The 19199-nt window shown below is 35.9% G+C and overlaps 1 non-coding gene across 1 annotated transcript; it reads left to right on the forward strand.

The window, feature by feature from the left end:
- The first annotated feature begins 531 nt into the window (after positions 1 to 531).
- LOC128280130 (small nucleolar RNA R71) lies at positions 532 to 638 on the forward strand. The gene has a single exon (XR_008270312.1). It is a non-coding gene; the product is annotated as a small nucleolar RNA R71 (small nucleolar RNA).
- The last annotated feature ends 18561 nt before the right edge of the window (positions 639 to 19199 follow it).

The raw sequence follows: 19199 nt of genomic DNA on the forward strand, positions 1-19199 counted from the left end.
GGTTAGGTCTATATTACATGAGTGTTGTTCGATCCATTTGCTTGGTTTCTCTAAGAAATATTTGGATGGTTGCGTTATAAAAGATTGTAGAAGCTGGACTGTGGTCTGTGTCCACTTCTATTTTGGTGTTGATTCCTCACGTAATAAACTGACTTGGGATTTGATGGGCAATTCTCAAAAGAATGACCATCCCCATAGTATATGCAGGAAACAACATCAAACTGAATTGGTGATTGAGTTGCAAAATTATTCAAACCATTAGCCGTAAATTATTTCAACATTGAAGAAATAGAAGATACCTGAATTGAGAGTGATGTAATTGCGTCCACTTTGCGCACTCTAGCTACTCGTCTTCCTGAAGTTGCTTAATTTGTTGGCCATTGATAGTTGGTACTAGTGATCCTCTCAATGATCTCGTAAGCCTCATTATAAGAATTCAACAAGAGAGCACCATTCACAGAAGCATCTACCATCAACCTAGTGTGTGCGTTGAGACCATTATAAAACGTCTCCAACTAGATGCAGTGTAGAATCCCATGATGAGGACACTTACGAAGTAATTCCTTGAATCTTTCCCATATCTCATATAAGGACTTGTCATCCAATTGTGAAAAAGTGGTTATCTTATTTCACAACTTAGTGCTTTTGTTATGTGGGAATACTTAACCAAAAATCTTTCTGCTAATTCTTGCCATGTAGATATTGAACTTGGTGGCAACAAATTAATCCATGCTCGTGCTCAATCTCGCAATGAGTATGGAAACAACTTCAACCTCAATGCGTCTTCAGTAACATCAACTATTTTAAACGAATCACTCTCCTCCATGAATAATAGAAGGTGAAGATGTGGATCTTTCATGAGCATTCCACTAGCCTGGCCCACCATTTGGAGCATTTGAAAAATCACTGATTTTAATTCAAATTACGGTGCCTCAATCTCCGGTCTCCTAATTCCTGGATTTAATTCATTGAAGAGTGGCACAGCGTACTGTCTTATGGCACGATCCATGTCATCAACAATAAAGATTAGATTGTGCACATGATCACTTCATTTCTTTGTCCATCATTTTTATTTCCAAGGTCCATCTCGAGTTTTCTATGAGCTAATCTCTCACGTCTTTTATTTCTAAATGTCCACTCGATTTCAAGGTCTACAGGTAATAAAACAATAATTCAATCTATGCTCATAAACACCTAAAAAATAAATCACAAAAAGAAATAAAAAATAAATTAGTAATGTTAGAAGTTAGAAAAAAGATAATTAAAAAACAAATTAAAAAGAATAATTTCACAAAAATGACTAGGGTAACAATCCTTAACAATGGAGCCAAAAATTTGTAATGCTCGGTTTGTGCAAGTGTACACAGTCATTATCAAGTAATAAGTAAGTAAAAGAGTTATTGTCTCCACAGGGATTGTGTATGTTAATCATTATTTTGAAAAATTAAATTGTACAATTTGATGATAAAAACACTATTTTGAGTGATAATAATTAAGCTATTTAAATGCAAGATGATCCCTAGTGCAATTTAATCTAAATGCCAAGTATGAAATGCGATATTGAAATGAATTTAGCAATAAAGACACAAAATTCAACAATCAATAACATGAATAGCCTAGGATAATTAAATCTTTCAACTTATTTTATTTTTCTCTTGTTTAACAGTGTCCAGAAAACATTCCATGGCAACTCGATGTTTCATGAGTTTTGAAATCAAATTAAGTCCTCTTGAAATCTTTTACGTAGTAAAACATGCATTTTTCTGATCATATTAAACTAAGGGTTTCTTAGAATTCATGTGAAATAACAGGGACGGGTTAGGTTTGAAACATTTTAGTCACATAAACCTAAAAACTATGCAAGATAATAGAGCTCATCAAAGTTATTATGAACATTAAATTTAGCTGGGTCAAGACCTAAATAAAGCATGTTCATTTCAATTATTGCGTTCATTAGTTGTCATCTGGTCAGGATTGCTTACCTAATTCTAATGCATCCAATCACATATGAATGAAATACATATTTGAGTTTAATTAAAAACATGATCGATTGAGGCACAAACACTATAAAAATGACTTAAACAAACTTTATTGAATCAGTGCAATTATCCTAGCTAAACAGATTTAAGCTACCATTGTTGATGACAAGATAACAAAGCACATTACAAACATGATTAAAATTAAAATAACAAAGTAAAAGAAGAATAAACTTTTTCGAATCAATAGTCTCGTGAACTCTGATTGAAGATGTTCTCCTCTGATCCTTGTATTGCTCTTTTGCAAATGGCTCTTCAAAGTGGTCGGCCAAGGGATGATCTTCTCAAGGTTTTGTTAGCTAAGGGAAATGGGATGTTATGCGTGGGAATGAAGAGAAGAAAGAATGAGAGGAAGAATGCTTTTGAAACGAGAAATGAGGGAAATAAGTAAGAGATGTAGGGATGTGAGTAGGGGTATTTATACTTGAAGTAGATAGTAGAGTTTACTAAAAATAAGGATTGGAATCCCTCCATTGCTTGGCCGATCACATATAGTGGAAGCAGGTGGATGGTGGTTGCTTGATTTGAGCAAAGAATCATGCTAAATTTATGCATGGGTTGGACGGTTTCAAGGGCAATCTTTGTGTGTTGATTTCCAATGATTCTCCAATTGTAGGGACCTCCAACTAATTCTCCCAAAATTTTATTCTTGGCTACCCAATATGCCTGTGATGAATTTGGGTTTAACTCCCCCTTGTTGAACGGTTTCATGACCTGCTAAGCTTGTTAGACTTGTCCATCATGTATCATATTTTTTACTAAGTCAAAGTAACACCTTGATGACCCATTTAGCATAGTTTTGTCATCCAACATAGGAAATAAATAGCTCATGTTCATGCAACTTTATAATAAGCTCCATATTATATTATCTCCATGGTTCCCTACATAATAAAATATAACACATTAATAATTAACATTAAATAATTAAAATTATGCGAAAAATTAATACAATAAAATTTATATTTTCATTTTTTGTAAATTCTTGCCCATCATCGAAATATAAAGAAAGTCCACTTAATTAATTAACAAATACTCAGGGATCAGTATTATTATTGAGTAAAAAGGTGGTAAAAATGACTAGAAAACCCTATATAATTTAAAGTTTACAAATTAACAAGCCTAGTTTATCATAGCACATACATATAGGTTCATATGTAGGGTTTACATATGTAGTTTCACCTAGGGGCTTGCACATTAATCACTTAGGGCTCACATGCATTAATAGTTTAGGTTCACATGTATTAACTAAGGCTTGCATGATAACACATATAAGGATTTGCATGTTTACTTAAAGGTTTGCATATTGTTATTACATGAGTTTACATAAAAGTCATGTTGGTTCGCAGATGAGTCTGCATAAAAGTCATATAGGGTCAGCAACCTACATGGTTCGCATACTGCGATATATATGGTTTACATAGCATGACCTAGGGTTCGCATGTCATAATCCTAGGATTCGTATGTAATAAGTTTGCATAATTATTCTAAGAGCTTGCATACAAATCCTTTTACAGTTGTGCGTATGAGTTCACAATAGGAGCTAGCCTATAGGGACACCCACAAGGGTGTCCGGACAAGGGGGTTTGCACAGATGAGTTCACACCTAAAGTTTCACACAGATGGGTTTGCACATCAGGGTTCGCACACTTAGAGTTTGTACAAGGGTTCGTATACTTAGGGTTTGTAACATCCTGATTTTCGGATTTATTCGCGGTTTTTCATTTTTTTGTAAAGATTTTTAAAATTGTGTATTTGGATGTGAAATTAATATTTTGAGTAAGTAAATGGGCTTATGGAAGGCCCATGAGTTGGCCAAAACCCAGTTGAATTTTTGGAATTTTAGACTTAGGAGTTAGGGGTTACGGCTAAGTGGCCCTTAAGTAGAGTTGTGGGTAAATTGCATCACAAAAGAGCCTTGGTAAAGTGGCAAGGGTGGCGCCACTAGGCTCCTAGAAAAGTGGCGTGTGGAGCGGTGGGGAAGGCATGGGATCGATTCCTGTGTTGACAAATAGATGCATTTATTTTTAAGTGCGGGAGAGGGTAAGTGTTGGAGTTCGGTGGATTACGCTAGAAGAGAGTTGGATCAGTTTAAATGCTTGGATTAAGGAGGGATAAGGGAGAGATTTAAGGATTTTGATGAGGCTAGGAGTTGGCGAATTATGGGAATTGAAGAGGAAAAATCGGCGGGGGTATTAGGTTGGTATTTCGGCACTTAGGGTATTGAGTGGTGCCGCTTTTCTTCTTTTTAACACCTTAGGGTTGTTTTTCCTCTCTTTTCCTCTCTAGCAAAACTACCACCTCCCTATTCTTCTTCTTCTATTTTTCTACTTCAAAACTATTTATCAAACACCTTATCATCAAGACCTTTGTCAAATCACAAAAGCGAAAACACGTGATCACTTTGCTTGTGCCGATTTCTTCAAAGCCGTCCTTCTATGTTCTTTGTTTTATTAATCTCGATTATCTTTTCTTAATCCTAGATACCGACAGCAATTCTACTTCAAGGTTATTATTCCACATTATCATCTTCTTCACCACCCAAAAGCCGAAAGTACTACTGGTTTAGGGGCTTATAGCCGAAACTTCTTCAAACTCCTGGATTCGGGTTTTACCATTGTTCTAAGGATAAATCTGCACTAGATTGCGTGGAAATCAAGTAAGAGTAAGGGGTAAGTACTTATCATCTCAGATCTGTTCTTATTTTGCGATGTTAGGAAAAGCCGAAATCTCTAAAAATTAGGGAGGCTGTCGATTTGAGCATAAGGCTTTAATGGTTTGTAACTAATGTTTTCTCTCGGTGATTAGAGTCTTCTTAAGTGTTGGATTGAAAGCGTGAATCATTGGAGCAATCGGATTCGGAGCTAGCTATCGATTTTGACAAAAAGGTAAAGTTTCAAAGGCTTTTAGGGACATGGTTCGATCATGGGTGAGTAAGTTTTGGAATTTAGTGATTATAGTTTGTAAATAAGCATTGCGCTAATCAATTGTAGGATATCGAAAGAGATCTCAGTAGCAGTCGTCGCGAATCAGGTGTGTACCGAACACCCTTTCTTAGTTCAAATCGGCAAAAGCCGAAATGCCAAAATTCCGGCATTTCATAGGCTTATGAGTATGCGAATGCTCTCAAGACATAGAGTAATTGTTAGATCACGATGACGCACAAAGTTTCCGCAAAGTAAATATTTTTCAAGAGAATAAATATTTTAAGCAAACGTTTTTCAACCTTAATCATTTTCTTAAGATGGGCATAATCACACGGTTTTCGCAAAAATTATACGAGATGTTAGAGTGTGGCAATGGCGGTGTGCATGTCTAGGATTGGATCCGAAGAGAGCTTGGTACTTAAGCGATCCGACGGACTCACCTCCTCTTCTTCTGGTTTCCTACCGGTGCACTGACTTAGTTCACTTTAACCTACTTTTAAAAGTATCTTTTACAACACCAACTAAGTTTTTTTTTCCAAACTAAGTAATACGGAATGTTTTGAACGCTTCAATGTGGCGCATCAGATCCGGTCATATCGTCTAGGCCGGGTTTGGGGTGTTACATTTAGTGGTATCAGAGCCTGGTTGCAACAACTCGGCTGTGGATCGGGTCTGAAAATCTTTAAAAAAAAAAATTCATAAGTTTTTCAAAGATGTTCAAAATTTTTCTATTGAACGAGGTTAAATCAATAGTTTTAAAATGAAAGTGTTTTCAAATGAAATCTTTTACTTTCGGTAAACAAAACATGGGTTTTTTATGGACTGATTAGGAAGTGGCATACTGAATCCCCGGCACCAAGTCTGTAAGTGTTCTTTTCTGCTTTAAATATTTATATAGAACTGGACTGGAAATAATACTATAGATAGTACCGAGCCTTAGAGATAGTGCTATTGATAAGGTAGTATTAGGGCTACAAAACTAGGACCGTAGCTAAATTTTGATTGCGCGAGAATAACTCTGAAACTCTATCTGTTCATAAGACATTCTGTAATAAACAGTGAAACCAGTAAACTAATGTCATAAAATTCGTAATCAGATAAATCGTTATGAGTACAAGGGCTACTCGAGGTAGAGGCCATGGTCGAGGCTGAGGTAGCACTCAAGCTAGATCTGCGTCATCTGAACACATGCCAGCTGGCAAGGTACGTCCACCACCGGTTAATGAAAATGGGCCGTATGATCGGGCCGCAGGGGATGACGCTTTGTCTCAGGCCATGTTGACGATTTTGGAAAGGGTGGCCGGAGCTAACGTCGGGCCCATGAATAGGGGGTCCATTTCTGAACGACTTCGGGCCAACGGAGCTGAGATTTTTAGGGGCGTGTCTGAGTGGCCCCAAATGTGGTAATCTTCGTTGGAAGCCACAGAGCGGATCCTAGACGACTGGATCGCTTCGATGAAGCGAAGTTGAAAGGGGCGGTGTTGTTGCTGCGGGATGAAGCGTATCAATGGTGGATTATTGTGAGAGAAGGTACCCCAGCTGAGAGGGTAACATGGGAGCTGTTCAAACAGACCTTTAAGGCAAAATATGTTGGAGATAGCTATGTGGATGCACACAGAAAGGAGTTCTTGAATCTGACTCAGGGAAATAAGACCATTGCTGAATATAAGGCGGAGTTTTTACGATTGAGTCGGTACGCTAATGCCATCGTTTCTACCGAATACGAGCGCAACGTTCAGTTTGAGGATGGTCTCAGAGGGAGCGAGATTTCACTGCACTGGTAGAAAAGGCTAAGATAGCCGAGGAGGTGAAACAAACCGAACGGAAGAATCGTGATAGGGATCGGAATCGGTTCAAGAGGGATGCTGGACCAACGGGTGCTGCAAATCGAAATGTTAATAGAGCTAGGATGGAGGAACCGGTTCGAGCAGTTCCAGTGAACATGGGTAGACTGCAAGCTTGTGGAGATTGCGGCAGAATGCATCGAGGAGAGTGCTGGAAGCGGTCTGGAGCTTGTCTTCGTTGTGGGTCTAAGGAGCATAGGATTAAGGATTGTCCTAGGAGGGCCACTCAGGCTCAGGTGGTCGAACAAGGGGCTGTGCGACCGGCTCAACCTGTGAGGGATGGACCACCGCTGCCAAGAGGTCGTGGACAAGGTCGCGGTGGTAATGGCCGTGAACGTGGGGCACCCGGCCGGGGTATTGGTAACGCGGATGCTCGTCGGCCACTTTGGTGTATCTTTGCTTCGTCATGCGAGGAGGGTGACCTTTTGATGTCATAAGCTGATACGTTTTTATCTATGGTGTACCTTATCTTTCTCGATTGATGTGGGATCAACCCATTCATATGTGGCATATAACATTTAAAGTCTTGGGTGTGCACTTGAGGAGACTGTATGTGGGGTGTCTGTGATAAGTCCTTTAGGTCGGTCGGTTAAGGTAGAAAACTCTTCAAGAAGGTGCCTCGGAGATTCAAGGCGGGGTGTTCGTGGGGATTTGATGGAGTTACCGTTTGAAGAATTCGATTTGATACTAGGGATGGATTGGTTGACCGGGCATAAGGCAACTTTAGATTGTGCGACTAAGAGGATGGTGTTAAGGATCGCAATGATGAAGAGGTAATGATTATTGGAGAACGAAGGATTACTTATCCAATGTAGTATCGGCGTTAAGGGTTGAAAGCCGATGCGCAAGGGATGCGAGGCATATCGGCTTTGGTAAGTCAAGCTGAAACTGAGGATCTGACTGTGGAGACCATCAGAACTGTTAGGGAATTCCGGGATATTTTTCCGGAAGAACTTCCTGGATTACCTCCGAATCGGGAAGTTAAGTTTGGAATCGATTTGTTACAGAACGGCTCCAGATCTATTGCACCTATAGGATGGCACCGAAGGAGTTGGTGGGCGAAGGCTCAAATTCAAGAGTTGTTAGATAGAGGCTTCATTAGGCCTAGTGTGTCTCCTTGGGGAGCACAGTCTGTTGTGAAGAAAAGGGCGGAACGATGCGCATGTGCATCGATTATCGCCATTGAACAAACCGGCGATTAAGAATAAGTATCCACTACCAAGGATTGACGATCTGCTCGATCAAGCGAGGGAGCTTCAGATTCTCCAAAATCGATCTTCGCTCGGATACCATCGCTTAAGGGTAAAAGAAGGAGATATTCATAAAACAGCATTCCGAACTTGATATGGACATTATGAGTTTGTGGTCATGCCGTTTGGGCTGACGAACGCACCTGCAGCTTTTATGAATCTGATGAATCGAGTATTCCAACCTTACTTGGATCGGTTCGTAGTCGTCTTTATCGACGATATCTTGGTATACTCAAAGCAGGCGAAGCATGATGAGCATCTCCGTATTGTCTGCAAGTGTTAAGGGAAAATGAGCTCTATGCGAAATTCACAAAGTGTGAATTCGGTTGAGGAGGTAACCTTCCTAGGGCATGTGGTCTCTGCCGGGGATTAAGGTGGATCCTCGTAAAATTGAAGCGATTCGGAATGGAAGCCACCTAGGTCAGTATCGGAAATTCGGAGTTTCCTAGGGTTGGCAGGTTACTACAGAAGGTTTGTGGAAGGTTTCTCGGTGATGGCGGCACCCTTGACAAAACTCATAAGGAAAGGAGTACCATTTTTCTGGACCGAGAAACAGCAAAAAGCTTTTGATCGGTTGAAAAAGGTATTGACCGAAGCGCCAGTGTTGACTCAACCGGTGTCTGGGAAGGACTTTACTGTATACAGTGATGCGTCGCATGTGAGGTTAGGTGGCGTACTGATGCAAGAGGCCAAGGTGGTCGCTTATGCATCGCGACAACTTAAGGCTCATGAGGTGAATTACCCTACGCATGATTTGGAACTAGCAGCAGTGATTTTTGCGTTAAAATTTGGAGACATTACTTATATGGGGAGAAGTGCATTATATACACAGATCATAAGAGCTTAAAGTATTTGTTGACTCAGAAGGAGTTGAATCTTAGGCAACGAAGATGGGTGGAGTTGCTTAAAGACTACGACTGTTCGATAGAGTACCACCCAGGAAAGGCTAATGTGGTGGCGGATGCCTTGAGTCGAAGGGTTGTTACTGATTTGAGAGCCTTGTTCGCACGATTAAGTCTGCATCGACGATGGAAGCTTGTTGGCGAAGCGCAAGTAAGGCCTACTTGGACCGGCGAGTTAAGGAAAAACAGTTGAAGGACGATTCATTAGCTCATCAGTTCCAGCAAGTTAAGAATGGTGAGAATGAGGATTTTGGGTTGAACACTGAAGGAGTTCTGTGCTTTCGTGGAAGTTGGGAGGACTACTTACCATTGGCGGAGTTTGCGTACAATAACAGCTATCAAGCAAGTATTCAGATGGCACCATATGAAGCGCTTTATGGGCGAAGATGTCGTACGCCGACGTGTTGGACGAGTTGGGTGAACGACGAGTGCTTGGACCGAAATTGGTGGCGGATAATCGAAAGCAAGGTTAGGGATAAGGGATCGGTTAAAGGAGGCATCCGATGAGCGTAAGTCGATACTGGATCTGAAGCGCAAAGAGATTGAGTTCGCTGTTAGGGACATGGTTTTCTTGAAGGTTTCCCCTTGGAAGAAAATTTTGAGATTTGGTAAGAAGGGTAAGTTGAGCCCACGGTTTATTGGGCCTTACCGAATTGAGTTACCACCAGAACTGCATCGTATCCACGACGTTTTTCATGTATCCATCTTTGGCGGTATCGATCGACCCAACTCATATCATACCGATTCGCGAGTAAATCGAGGTACAGTCAGTTTAACTTTCAAGAGGAACTGTGCAAGTACTTGATCGTGACGTCAAGGTGTTGAGAAGGAAATCAGTTCCACTGGTGAAAGTACTTTGGAGGAACCATGGCAAGGAAGAAGCTACTTGGGAGACGAGGAGGCTATCGTCAACAGTACCCTCAACTGTTCTAATAAGGTAAAATTTCGAGGTAAAATTTCTTTAAGGAGGGTAGAGTTGTAACATCCCGATTTTACGATTTATTCGCGGTTTTTCATTTTTTTGTAAAGATTTTTAAAATTGTGTATTTGGATGTGAAATTAATATTTTGAGTAAGTAAATGGGCTTATGGAAGGCCCATGAGTTGGCCAAAACCAGTTGAATTTTTGGAATTTTAGACTTAGGAGTTAGGGGTTACGGCTAAGTGGCCCTTAAGTAGAGTTGTGGGTAAATTGCATCACAAAAGAGCCTTGGTAAAGTGGCAAGGGTGGCGCCACTAGGCTCCTAGAAAAGTGGCGTGTGGAGCGGTGGGGAAGGCATGGGATCGATTCCTGTGTTGACAAATAGATGCATTTATTTTTAAGTGCGGGAGGGTAAGTGTTGGAGTTCGGTGGATTACGCTAGAAGAGAGTTGGATCAGTTTAAATGCTTGGATTAAGGAGGGATAAGGGGAGAGATTTAAGGATTTTGATGAGGCTAGGAGTTGGCGAATTATGGGAATTGAAGAGGGAAAATCGGCGGGGGTATTAGGTTGGTATTTCGGCACTTAGGGTATTGAGTGGTGCCGTTTTCTTCCTTTAACACCTTAAGGTTGTTTTTCCTCTCTTTTCCTCTCTAGCCAAAACTACCACCTCCCTATTCTTCTTCTTCTATTTTTCTACTTCAAAACTATTCATCAAACACCTTATCATCAAGACCTTTGCGAAATCACAAAAGCCGAAAACACGTGATCCTTTGCTTGTGCCGATTTCTTCATAGCCGTGCCCTTCTATGTTCTTTGTTTTTATTAATCTCGATTATCTTTTCTTAATCCTAAATACCGACAACAATTCTACTTCAAGGTTATAGTTCCACATTATCATCTTTTCACCACCCAAAAGCCGAAAGTACCATTTGGTTTAGGGGCTTATAGCGAAACTTCTTCAAACTCCGGATTCGGGTTTTACCATTGTTCTAAGGATAAATCGCACTAGATTGCGTGGAAATCAAGTAGGAGTAAGGGTAAGTACTTATCATCTCGGACTGTTCTTATTTTGCGATGTTAGGAAAAGCGAAATCCCTAAAAATTAGGGAGGTCATCGATTTGAGCATAAGGCTTTAAGGGTTTGTAACTAATGTTTTTCTCGGTGATTAGAGTCTTCTTAAGTGTTGGATTGAAAGCGTGAATCATTGGAGCAATCGGATTCGAGCTAGCTATCGATTTTGACAAAAGGTAAGGTTTCAAAGGCTTTTAGGGACATGGTTCGATCATGGGTGAGTAAGTTTTGGAATTTAGTGATTATAGTTTGTAAATAAGCACTTGTGCTAATCAATTGTAGGATATCGAAGAGATCTCGATGAGCGATCGTCATGAATCGGTGTGTACCGAACACCCTTTCTTAGTTCAAATCGGCAAAAGCGAAATGCCAAATTCCAGCATTTCATAGGCTTGTGAGTATGCGAATGCTCTTAAGACATAGAGTAATTGTTAGATCACGATGACGCACAAAGTTTCCGCAAAGTAAATGTTTTCCAAGAGAATAAATATTTTAAGCAAACGTTTTCAACCTTAATCATTTTCTTAAGATGGGCATAATCACACGGTTTTCAAAAAATTATACGAGATGTTAGAGTGTGGCAATGGCGGTGTGCATGTCTAGGATTGGATCCGAAGGAGCTTGGTACTTAGCGGTCCGACGGACTCACCTCCTCTTCTTCCCGGTTTCCTACGGTGCACGCCTTAGTTCACTTTAACCTACTTTTAAAAGTACCTTTTACAACACCAACTAAGTTTTTTTTTCCAAACTAAGTAATACGGAATGTTTTGAACGCTTCGATGTGGCGCATCAGATCCGGTCATATCGTCTAGGTCGGGTTTGGGGTGTTACAGGGTTTGCACACTTAGGGTTCACACACCTAGGGGTCGTACAAGCTTTCGTATACCTAGGGTTCACATAGATGGGTTTGCACTTAGGGTTTCACACAGATAAGGGTTCGCATAAATAGGGGGTCGCACTACATGGGGTCACATATCATGGGGGTTCGCCTAGCATGGGGTTTTATTTACAAAGGAAAGATTCACATGTTTATTCTTGACGCAATTAATCCTAATCTCTTAATGATTCAACATAATTATTTATACATAATTATTTTAGATTAGGTCTCACACTTGATTTGAAGACACAAAAAACCTTAATTTGGAAGAGGAGGTTGAAGATCCACTTGAGGGAGAGGGATGATTTTGAAAGCTTTGACTCATTTTACTTGAAAGTTGATTTGGGAATAAAAGAGTTTGAGGGTGTTTTTCTTGAAAACTTGCTAGGTAAAATTCTATGGTTTAATTCAAATTGGCTATTTATAACACTTGCTTTCCCTAATTGAAATAGGTTTTAAAAATTCATGTAAAAGTAGGGTTATTTTAAATTTAGGACTACATAAAAAAAATAGTTTTTGGTTGGGCTGTTTTTAAAATTCAGAACTTTTATGGGGTAAAAATAGGAAAATAAAATATTTTGGATTAATGCACATAAGGTTTTTAAACTTGAGACCTTTAAGTAAGTTAAGACCTTACCACTAAACGAATAAGCTTATTCTTGTTAGTTTTTAACAAAAATAATTTTTAAGGTATTCTAATTCTGAACCCTATTTTTAAAGAAAATAAATAACAATCTAAATTTTATCCCTATTTCTTCTAGGCCCATTTTTAGGATGAGACAATTTTAATGAATCAATTTAACTTGAAAAATATTGCTTTCTTAGTCATTAGATGATTTCTATTTTATAATTAATTAGTTATGCTTAGTTTTTTTACCAATTATTTTTTTGTCTTTAAATTCTTTCTTTTGTAGGTCACAAATTTTCTGTGTATATATATTATTTTTTTAATGTTACCATTACAAAACTTTAGTTGTTGTGAAAAGTTCTTTGAGGACAATTCTCAAGAAATAGTATAGTTTGTTGCTTAAGAGAATAGAAAATGGTTTATTTGACTAATTTAAAAATCAAGATATAATTCAAAGGGTTAATTTGCAAATAAATCAAAATTGTATTACTATAATCCATCTTAAACTATCTAAAATTTTATTACTAAAATTTACTATAAAATATTACTATAAACATTAAAAAATTAAAAATTACATCAACTTATAATTTTTCATACAAATAGACTAAACAAAATTGGTTTATATAAAGAAAGATAAATCTTCTCATGTATTCTTAAAGATTCGCTATTCAAACGTTGATTGTATCTATAAAAATTGGTATTAAAATCTTGAGTGTAAAGTTTGAATCAGATTACATATAAATCATATATCAATTCTCCTATAAATTTCGTTGAGTTAAATTATTAAATTTTATTGTTATATTTTTATCAAATGTTTGAATATATAACCAAACCAAGCAAAGTGTGGTAATATTCCTTGTAATATATAAACCAACTCCTCTTTAGCCATAAAGGATTAACAGGGCAATATAAGTTTTAAAAATTAAGAATAAACCCAACTCCCCTTAGCCATTAGGAATTAATAGGGAATAATTTAGGTATTAAAATTTAAGAGAATTTAAATATTTTGAAATATTTTTTGATACATTGAGTTTTAAGTTATATATTGAATTATATATTGGAATCTTAAGATTTTTTTTTGTTTAAGTGCAAAAACCGTATAAAATTGGTGAATTTTCTCTACATAACTTTTTGTTTTGTTTTTAAATTTAAAATTTGTTCTATTTTTGGGAAATTTACATTTCATCTATTAATCCCATAAAGTTACATTTGATAGGTTTTAATGAAAGTTACATTATCATTTCAACCTTTTGGAATATATAAAGAATTTATACATTTTAAATAAGCTATTTTCTTTTTATTTCGTTTTTTTCTCTAAAGTATGTATAATGGGTTAGCCCTTTTCCTTTATTAATAATTTCTTATTGATTCTCATTCACAATAACTGATTTGTATATTTTTGTATCAAATTTATCCTCATTGTTTAATTTTTTTGTTTAATTCTTTAAGAATATTTATGTAAACCATAGCTGTTGTATAATAATAAAAATAACCCGACTCGAGATTTGACTCGAAATCCAACCCAATTACCCGACTTAAATAAAATTCTAAAAACACGGGATGGAAGGATTTTTCTTAAATTTCTCACTATTTTTTTTATACCAGACCACCATTTTCTCTTATTCCTGATTTTCGTAAATTTATTCTTCTTCAATTTTCTTTTATTGTTTAAATATTGATACTTAAGCATATGATTTTTAGTTGCAATGCCCTCGCCTACGAAGGTTTATAGGTTCTATTTTATTTTTATTTTTCATTCTTTACATCTTTATTTTTTGTCTTTTGTTGTTATGATGAGGTCAAATAGTCTTTGAAAAGATAAAAAAAAAAAAAACAAAGTTGAGAAAAACATATTTTGAAAAATAATTGAGTAAATGAAATTATCAAGGCAACCTATTATGAATAGATTTTGAAATTCTTTTTCTTTTCTTAAATTTTGAGTTTCCATAATGGTTTATTTATTATTAAAATATTACCATCACTATTTAAATAGATTTTATCTTTCTTTTTATTTCAATAGAATATATATTCATCACGAATAAGATTATTAAGGGTCACTATTTGCTCTGTTTTTGATATTTTAAAAGTAATTATAATTTGAAAGTAAAATTAATATGATATATATTTTATTGATAAATACTTAAAATGTAAAATTAATTATCAAATAATTAAATAATACATTATTTATAGATACATTCTACATGGAATTTTAAAAACATATTTAGATAATATAAGAGAGAAACAAATATAATATTAGTTGTAAATAATATATTTTATTCCACAGTATTTCTTCTATAAACAATTTACGTATGTTTGATACATCTCAATCTATTTTAATATTAAATGAGATCATTTCGGTGTAATGATTTATTTCTTAAAAAATATTATAAGATAAATTGAATTAAATGATTTTTTATATAATAAATGAAACTATTAGATTATAGTAAATTGTTGTTATATTTTCTTTTTACAGTAAATGCAGCTTTATTATAAAATTTATATCTATAGTGTTATAGTATGTGCCAAATGAAAGATCATCTACAACTAATCTCATATTAATGTTGTAATAATCTAAATTATTGACAATAATAACTATATTTTACTTATAATATTCCGACTCAGCCTAGACGTTATGATCAAATTTGGAGGAATTACATTAGTTTATTTAAATTTTTTTGATATAATCAAACTTAGTTGTGCGTTTCAAAAGCATAACACTTAGCAGAACTCTCACAGACGTTCAAAAAAAACTTAAATATGAAAACACTTATTTCAAACTCAAAAATTTAATTCAAATTTGTTTACTTCGAAAGTACCAATTTTGGGCAAATCTTTTTCGATTAATGCTAACATTTACTGAAAACTATTTATTTATTTACATAAAAACACTTAAGGGCTTACTTAGTTTGCAGCGGAACTTTTCTTTGTTCAGAGTTTTTGTTTAAAAAACGGACTCCAATTTGTTAACCCATGTGATTTTGTAGATTTACGATCATATATATCAAAAACCTACGAACAAAACGAAAATAAAAACATAGCCCAAAAACATATTATAGTCCCAAAAGTCCAAAATAGATAATTACGAAAATTACTATTTTTTTAATTAACTGAGAAAACAATCCGAGCTCCCGCACGCCATCTGGTCCTAAGTCAAAAGATTACCTAAAACGTATTAAGCAAACGAGTGAGCTAGAATCCCAGTGTGTGACCCGTCTTACAAACAATATTTCCTTATGAGTTTTGCATATACAATAATCAGATCGAAATTTCATATCATATTACATATCAGAGCATATCATGTAATGTATCGGAGCTTATCATATAACATAATTTTAGAAAAATATATCAGAACGAAATTTTATAATGTCATATTTCATAAACACATTTATCATACAGAAAGTCATGTCAAACCAGAACAAATGCATACACAAATCCTAGCCCCATTCGCTACACACCATCTCCGTCCAACCAATCACACTAGTTAGGACTACAAGAGTCCATCAATCCAATCACACCAGGTCGTGGTGGTATGCCATTCATATAAGTGCAATTGAGCTGCCAAACAGAAATATTACAGTAATTTGCCAGAATCAAATATATGTGGTCAAGCCACTATAATCGCAATCAAGCGCCATAAGCGATATTGCGATCTGATTGCGAAGATGCGATATCTTGCCGAAATCACACTTCCTCCATCACATATCATATCCCACCCCAATCCTCATGCAAATACTGATAGACATCATATGCACATATGCCATACATGTTTTTCACATCAGAACATACTAACAGATTATCAAATTACAGATCATATACGAATTTCACATTTTAAACATACTTGCAATTGTAACACGTACCTTATCCCTATCACGTACATTCGCAAAATATATTATATTTCATATTATAGAATCATATTTAAACCAAACAAACCCCACGAAAGGTCTAATTACAAATTTCAGAGTCTAACGAGACTAAGTGAAATTTTTCAGAAAATGGGTCCACACGCCCGTGTGGCCCACACAATCTGGCACAAGACTGTGTGATGCAGAAAAATCTCAAAAATAGTCTATGTTTTCAAGTTTTCTCGAGTTTCTAACGTCATTTCTAGTTAGAATCACACGCCTGAATATATTCTGATGCGAAGTCAACCATGAGATTTTAAGAACCCAAACAATCACATAGTCCTAAACCGCAATTACAATGTTGGAGGAGTTGATGTTTCACAAAACAATTAAACAATAGAATGAATACCTTCCAACAAGGGTTGAATTTGCAAACGAAAATGATAAAAGTTGTTTACTTGATTAAGCACGAAACAACAAAGAAGGAAAGAAACAAAGTAGGAGAACGACAAAATAATAATAATAATAATAATAATAATAATAATAATAATAATAATAATAATAATAATAATAATAATAATAATAATAATAATAATAATAATAATAATAATAAAGAACAAAAGAACAATAAAATAATAAATAAATATAATTGGGGAAAGTGGAAAAAGAACTTGCAGTATTGAGAGACAGAAATGGAGAGAATAAAAATCTTTTTATTGAAATCAGACAATTCTTTTTAAAAGAAATAAATTAAATCCTAACCACTTAACAGCTTATCCCAAATTGAATTACCCTCAATTCCCAACACACGAGCAGCACAAGCACAGAAATAACAAAAATAATTCTATTTTGCTCATGCAATAATTCGAACATGAAACCAAGGATAAGCTGACTCCTTACCAATGAACCAACAGGCTCATTCTATCATTAGTTAAGCGAGAATAATTTATAAATTAGACTTTCAAAGATAAGGATTGGAGCAAAAAAAAAGCAAAATTTCAAAGGATAGGATTCAAACCCAGAACCCCTCACATACACAAGCACAACTCTTAAAACCAAATCAAATTACTTATCAAAATTTCCAAAATCCTTACTAAAAAATCAAGATGTAACCACTCTTGGTTTCACTCACCCAATTTCTTCTAACCTGATTTTTGGGATGTGATAACTCTCTCCTCCTTAAAAGAATTTTTTCCTCGAAATTCCCACTGACACACCATTCATTTAACCACATAATCTGAAAATTTTTCATTCATACCAATCACCATACTATTTTTGCGCAACTCTAATTTCAATGAAAATCCGGACAATATTTTAATCCCAAACTAGAATTTTTTTTAACGAACTTCCCAATCACTATCTCGGATTGTCTCAAGAATCTTCTTACAAGAATATCACTAACGATTTCACAATCTCAAAGTCTTAGAACTCCAATAACATCAAACACTTAATCAATGTAGGGTACAATCGACATAGATTGCAAATGTACATGTATTGTTGCCAGATGCGTCTCAATCCTCTCAACGCCTAGTTGCATAAACTAGTATTCAATTCTCTTTCTAAGCCAAAGCTTACATTCGACTTAAGAAATGTCATGAATAGTACCTAACACGATGCTCAACGGATCCATATCTAAACACGCTCCCATTTTCCTCCAACACTAGCCCAGATGGCGCCTATCATAGAAAACACAAATTGAAACCAAACATACGCTCATAACTGCCTAAACCCACTGAGGCCTAACTATTTTGCCACATTTCCTAAATCGTAGATTCAAGTCAACAGAATTAGAACTCCTCTTATTCGACACTTATTTCTTTCCTTTTCTTACTCTTTAAACGATTAAACTCTTTTGCTTCCGTGATCTCATCCAACTGAATTTGCTTAGTCACTGACCCTTGGTCCACATATCCTAATTGGGGATTAACAACCCTTTGCAAAACTCTTGGAAGCACTTGGGACACAACATCATCCCTAGACAGAAACGGGCGTCTCCATAGTCTTGTTTATTTCTAGATTTGGCACACTGCCCAAAGAAGAGGATTTGACGTGAGCCATTTTACAATGTCTGCCTACTACGGAAACTCATCTTACTTTTCTATAGTTCAGAATTCCAAAAGTTTAACTTAGGTTTATGTTTAAAATTTAAGCCTAAAGTTTTTTCGAATTACGTATCATATGGTAGAGAGGTCTTATTTTATAGTCTCCAAATCTAACAGTTTTACTAAAGTACTAGAGTCAGAATAACTAAAGTAAAGAGCTAAAGTACCACAAATGCAACACTCCAGACCCGGCCTAGACGTTATAGCCATATCTGGAGGAATTACATTAGTTTGTTTAAAAACTTTGATTTAATCAAACTTAGTTGTGTGTTTCAAAAGCATAAAACATAGCAGAACTCTCACAAACAAAATTTCCTTATGAGTTTTCTATATACAATCTGAGCTCCTACATGCCATCGAATCCTAAGCCAGAAGATTACCTGAAATATATTAAGCAAACGAGTAAGCTAGAAGCCTAGTGTGTGACCTAGCTCACAAACAAAATTTTCTTATGAGTTTTTCATTTACAACAACCAATCGAAATTTCCTACCATATTACATATCAGAGCATATCATGTAACATATCGGAGCTTATCATATAACATAATTTTAGAAAAATATATCAGAACAAAATTTCATAATGTCATGTTTCAGAAACACATATATCATATCAAAAAGTCATGTCTGACCAGAATAAATGCAGACACAGATCCTACCCCCATCCTCTACACACCAACTTCGTCTAACCAATCACACTAGTTAAGACTATAAGAGTCCATCCATCCAATCACACCGGGTCATGGTGGTGTGCCACTCATATAAGTGCAGCTGAGTTGCTGAACAGAAATATTGCGGTCAA

This window comes from Gossypium arboreum, chromosome 8 (assembly GCF_025698485.1).
Source record: "Gossypium arboreum isolate Shixiya-1 chromosome 8, ASM2569848v2, whole genome shotgun sequence".
Classification (NCBI taxonomy): Eukaryota; Viridiplantae; Streptophyta; class Magnoliopsida; order Malvales; family Malvaceae; genus Gossypium; species Gossypium arboreum.